This window comes from Salmo trutta, chromosome 38 (genome assembly GCF_901001165.1).
Source record: "Salmo trutta chromosome 38, fSalTru1.1, whole genome shotgun sequence".
NCBI lineage: Eukaryota > Metazoa > Chordata > Actinopteri > Salmoniformes > Salmonidae > Salmo > Salmo trutta.
In genome coordinates this window covers 33,644,705-33,650,704 of record NC_042994.1, presented here as the reverse complement: position 1 = coordinate 33,650,704, position 6,000 = coordinate 33,644,705, and positions in this window count along the sequence as shown.

Here is a 6,000-nt window from a genome sequence, read left to right as displayed (position 1 = left end):
GAGAGGACTCTTCTCCAGGTTCATCTCTCTGTAGAACCAGCTGGTTGAGAGGACTCTTCTCCAGGTTAATCTCTCTGTAGGTCCAGCTGGCTGAGAGGACTCTTCTCCAGGTTAATCTCTCTGTAGGTCCAGCTGGCTGAGAGGACTCTTCTCCAGGTTCATCTCTCTGTAGGTCCAGCTGGCTGAGAGGACTCTTCTCCAGGTTCATCTCTCTGTAGGTCCAGCTGGTTGAGAGGACTCTTCTCCAGGTTAATCTCTCTGTAGGTCCAGCTGGTTGAGAAGACTGTTCTCCAGGTGCATCTCTCTGTAGGTCCAGCTGGTTGAGAGGACTGTTCTCCAGGTGCATCTCTCTGTAGAACCAGCTGGTTGAGAGGACTCTTCTCCAGGTTAATCTCTCTGTAGGTCCAGCTGGTTGAGAGGACTCTTCTCCAGGTTCATCTCTCTGTAGGTCCAGCTGGCTGAGAGGACTGTTCTCCAGGTTCATCTCTCTGTAGGTCCAGCTGGCTGAGAGGACTCTTCTCCAGGTTCATCTCTCTGTAGGTCCAGCTGGCTGAGAGGACTCTTCTCCAGGTTCATCTCTCTGTAGGTCCAGCTGGTTGAGAGGACTCTTCTCCAGGTTAATCTCTCTGTAGGACCAGCTGGTTGAGAGGACTCTTCTCCAGGTTCATCTCTCTGTAGGACCAGCTGGTTGAGAGGACTCTGCTCCAGGTGCATCTCTCTGTAGGTCCAGCTGGCTGAGAGGACTCTTCTCCAGGTTCATCTCTCTGTAGGTCCATCTGGCTGAGAGGACTCTTCTCCAGGTTCATCTCTCTGTAGGTCCAGCTGGCTGAGAGGACTCTTCTCCAGGTTAATCTCTCTGTAGGTCCAGCTGGTTGAGAGGACTCTTCTCCAGGTTAATCTCTCTGTAGGTCCAGCTGGTTGAGAAGACTGTTCTCCAGGTGCATCTCTCTGTAGGTCCAGCTGGTTGAGAGGACTGTTCTCCAGGTGCATCTCTCTGTAGAACCAGCTGGTTGAGAGGACTCTTCTCCAGGTTAATCTCTCTGTAGGTCCAGCTGGTTGAGAGGACTCTTCTCCAGGTTCATCTCTCTGTAGGTCCAGCTGGCTGAGAGGACTGTTCTCCAGGTTCATCTCTCTGTAGGTCCAGCTGGCTGAGAGGACTCTTCTCCAGGTTCATCTCTCTGTAGGTCCAGCTGGCTGAGAGGACTCTTCTCCAGGTTCATCTCTCTGTAGGTCCAGCTGGTTGAGAGGACTCTTCTCCAGGTTAATCTCTCTGTAGGACCAGCTGGTTGAGAGGACTCTTCTCCAGGTTAATCTCTCTGTAGGTCCAGCTGGTTGAGAGGACTCTTCTCCAGGTTCATCTCTCTGTAGGACCAGCTGGTTGAGAGGACTCTGCTCCAGGTGCATCTCTCTGTAGGTCCAGCTGGCTGAGAGGACTCTTCTCCAGGTTCATCTCTCTGTAGGTCCAGCTGGCTGAGAGGACTCTTCTCCAGGTTCATCTCTCTGTAGGTCCAGCTGGCTGAGAGGACTCTTCTCCAGGTTCATCTCTCTGTAGGTCCAGCTGGTTGAGAGGACTCTTCTCCAGGTTCATCTCTCTGTAGGTCCAGCTGGCTGAGAGGACTCTTCTCCAGGTTAATCTCTCTGTAGGTCCAGCTGGTTGAGAGGACTCTTCTCCAGGTTAATCTCTCTGTAGGTCCAGCTGGCTGAGAGGACTCTTCTCCAGGTTAATCTCTCTGTAGGTCCAGCTGGTTGAGAGTACTCTTCTCCAGGTTAATCTCTCTGTAGGTCCAGCTGGCTGAGGGGACTCTTCTCCAGGTTCATCTCTCTGTAGGTCCAGCTGGTTGAGAGGACTCTTCTCCAGGTTCATCTCTCTGTAGGTGAAGGCTCTGTGATGTCACAGGTGTCCCCTGTTTTTCCCATTAGTCCCTGGGTTCTTATTCCTGTGTTCCCTGTTTGCCAGTTCGTCTTGTCTTGTCAACCGGTGTGGTTTTCCGTGCGCCTGTTTGTCCTTATTGCTGTTTTTCTAGTCCTCCTGCTTTTGACCCTTGCCTGCCTTGACACTGAACCTGTCTGCCTGCCCTGACCTCGAGCCTGCCTGCCCTGACCTCGAGCCTGCCTGCCCTGACCTCGACCCTTGCCTGCCCTGACCTCGAGCCTGCCTGCCCTGACCTCGACCCTTGCCTGCCCTGACCTCGAGCCTGCCTGCCCTGACCTCGAGCCTGCCTGCCCTGACCTCGAGCCTGCCTGCCCTGACCTCGAGCCTGCCTGCCCTGACCTCGAGCCTGCCTGCCCTGACCTCGAGCCTGCCTGCCACTCTGTACCTCCTGGACTCTGACCTGGTTATGACCTCTTGCCCCTTTGATTATAATAAATATCAGAGACTTGAACCATCTGCATCTGGGTCTTGCCCTTATAGAAGTCTTTATATATATATCTATTCATATTTATATTTTTTCTTTAAGCACCAGCTGTTAGAGCAGCTCACAGATCACTGCACCTGTACATAGTCCATCTGTAAATAGCCCTGTCACGACTTCAGCCGCCTTTTTCGGGCGGCGGTCGGTGTCGCCGGTCTACTTGCGATCGCCAATCCACTAGTCATTTTCATTTTGTTTTGTCTTTGTTTCTACACACCTGTTTTTCATTCCCCTAATTATTGTTCATGTATTTAACCCTCTGTTTCCCCCATGGTGTTGTGCGGGATTGTTTTATGTCATGTTCGGTAAATGTTGGCGATTTGTTATTTCGACGGGTGCTGTTTCTTGCCCCGTGCGTAAAAGTTGATGTTCGTGTGTTTTGTGTTTGGGCAAGTGTATTGTTTTACGTTACTCCCAATTCTCTGCTCTCCTGCGCCTGACTGCATACCCCACCTACACCCACCATTCTGACAAGCCCATCCAACTACCTCATCCCCATACTGTTATTTATTTGTTTTGCTCCTTTGCACCCCAGTATCTCTACATGCCCTTATAAGTTATCTATGGTGTTGATATTTAGGCCAAGGTAGGTATAGTTATTTGTGTGCTCTAGGGCAATGGTGTCTTCATTTGTCAATGTAACAGAACTCAGCAGTTTGTCCTGGTAACAGACACCAGTCTATCTAACAGAACTCAGCAGGTTGTCCTGGTAACAGACACTAGTCTATCTAACAGGACTCAGCAGGTTGTCCTGGTAACAGACGCCAGTCTATCTAACAGGACTCAGCAGGTTGTCCTGGTAACAGACACCAGTCTATCTAACAGAACTCAGCAGGTTGTCCTGGTAACAGACACCAGTCTATCTAACAGAACTCAGCAGGTTGTCCTGGTAACAGACACCAGTCTATCTAACAGAACTCTGCAGGTTGTCCTGGTAACAGACACCAGTCTATCTAACAGGACTCAGCAGGTTGTCCTGGTAACAGACACCAGTCTATCTAACAGGACTCAGCAGGTTGTCCTGGTAACAGACACCAGTCTATCTAACAGGACTCAGCAGGTTGTCCTGGTAACAGACACCAGTCTATCTAACAGAACTCAGCAGGTTGTCCTGGTAACAGACACCAGTCTATCTAACAGGACTCAGCAGGTTGTCCTGGTAACAGACACCAGTCTATCTAACAGGACTCAGCAGGTTGTCCTGGTAACAGACACCAGTCTATCTAACAGGACTCAGCAGGTTGTCCTGGTAACAGACACCAGTGGGCAGATCTATTTTATTTGTTCAAACTAAACTGCACAACTTACTTTGATGCCAAATCTCCCTCTTCCTCCTCTTCTCCTACTCCTCAGTGTTTTCCAGCATTCTACCAGCCTCACAGACACCCTATTCAGAGCTAGCAGTAAGGTGCTGCTATCCATTTATTAATGAAGGAGTAAAAGTTTTTTTGGTCAAATTAAAAAATATTTCTGATGAAGAATGATGCAGCGCATAGAGGTTCTAGAGAGTTGAGGTTATAAAGAGGTTCTAGAGAGTTGAGGTTATAAAGAGGTTCTATAGAGGTGAGGTCATAGAGAGGTGAGGTCATAAAGAGGTTCTAGAGAGTTGAGGTTATAAAGAGGTTCTAGAGAGTTGAGGTTATAAAGAGGTTCTATAGAGGTGAGGTCATAAAGAGATTCTATAGAGGTGAGGTCATAGAGAGGTGAGGTCATAAAGAGGTTCTAGAGAGTTGAGGTTATAAAGAGGTTCGAGAGAGGTGAGGTCATAAAGAGATTCTATAGAGGTGAGGTCATAGAGAGGTGAGGTCATAAAGAGGTTCTAGAGATGTGAGGTTATAAAGAGGTTCTAGAGAGGTGAGGTCATAAAGAGATTCTATAGAGGTGAGGTCATAGAGAGATGAGGTCATAAAGAGGTTCTAGAGATGTGAGGTCATAAAGAGGTTCTAGAGTGGTGAGGTCATAACGAGGTTCTAGAGACATGAGGTCATAAAGAGGTGAGGTCATAAAGAGGTGAGGTCATAAAGAGGTTCTATAGAGGTGAGGTCATAAAGAGATTCTAGAGAGGTGAGGTCATAAAGAGGTCATAAAGAGGTGAGGTCATAAAGAGGTGAGGTCATAAAGAGGCTCTAGAGAGGTGAGGTCATAAAGAGGTCATAAAGAGGTGAGGTCATAAAGAGGTTCTATAGAGGTGAGGTCATAAAGAGATCATAAAGAGTTGAGGTCATAAAGAGGTTATATAGAGGTGCGGTCATAAAGAGGCTCTAGAGAGGTGAGGTCATAAAGAGGTTATATAGAGGTGCGGTCATAAAGAGGTTCTAGAGAGGTGAGGTCATAAAGAGGTTCTATACAGGTGAGGTCATAAAGAGGTCATAAAGAGGTGAGGTCATAAAGAGCTGAGGTCATAAAGAGGTTCTATAGAGGTGAGGTCATAAAGAGGTCATAAAGAGGTGAGGTCATAAAGAGGCTCTAGAGAGGTGAGGTCATAAATAGGTCATAAAGAGTTGAGTCAATAAAGAGGTTCTATAGAGGTGATACGTCTAGTCTATGAGACCAGGCTGTGATGTTACAGACCAACTTTTGAAAGTACTATGAAATTTAACATAAACCCTAGATGCCTTAATAAATGGCCCAATTTAGGCATATTTTTAAACAACGTGACGTTTCCCTCCAAAGGGATAACTTGATAATGGAAAGACAAACACGTTTACCTATTAGCCTAGTGGTTATTAAGCAGTTAAGGTACATTGTGTGAAATAGGCAGATCATGTGAAATAGGTACATCATGTGAAATAGGTACATCATGTGAAATAGGCAGATCATGTGAAATAGGTACATCATGTGAAATAGGTACATCTCATAGACTAGATGTATGTAAGTTGGTCTATAACATTACAGCCTGGTCTCATAGACTAGATGTATGTAAGTTGGTCTATAACATTACAGCCTGGTCTCATAGACTAGACGTATGTAAGTTGGTCTGTAACATTACAGCCTGGTCTCATAGACTAGATGTATGTAAGTTGGTCTATAACATTACAGCCTGGTCTCATAGACTAGACGTATGTAAGTTGGTCTGTAACATTACAGCCTGGTCTCATAGACTAGACGTATGTAAGTTGGTATGTCACATTACAGCCTGGTCTCATAGACTAGACGTATGTAAGTTGATATGTCACATTACAGCCTGGTCTCATAGACTAGACGTATGTAAGTTGGTATGTCACATTACAGCCTGGTCTCATAGACTAGACGTATGTAAGTTGGTATGTCACATTACAGCCTGGTCTCATAGACTAGACGTATGTAAGTTGGTATGTCACATTACAGCCTGGTCTCATAGACTAGACGTATATAAGTTGGTATGTAACATTACAGCCTGGTCTCATAGACTAGATGTATGTAAGTTGGTATGTAACATTACAGCCTGGTCTCATAGACTAGACGTATGTAAGTTGGTATGTAACATTACAGCCTGGTCTCATAGACTAGATGTATGTAAGTTGGTATGCAACATTACAGGCTGGTCTCATATACTAGATGTATGTAATTTGGTATGGAACATTACAGCCTGGTCTCATAGACTAGA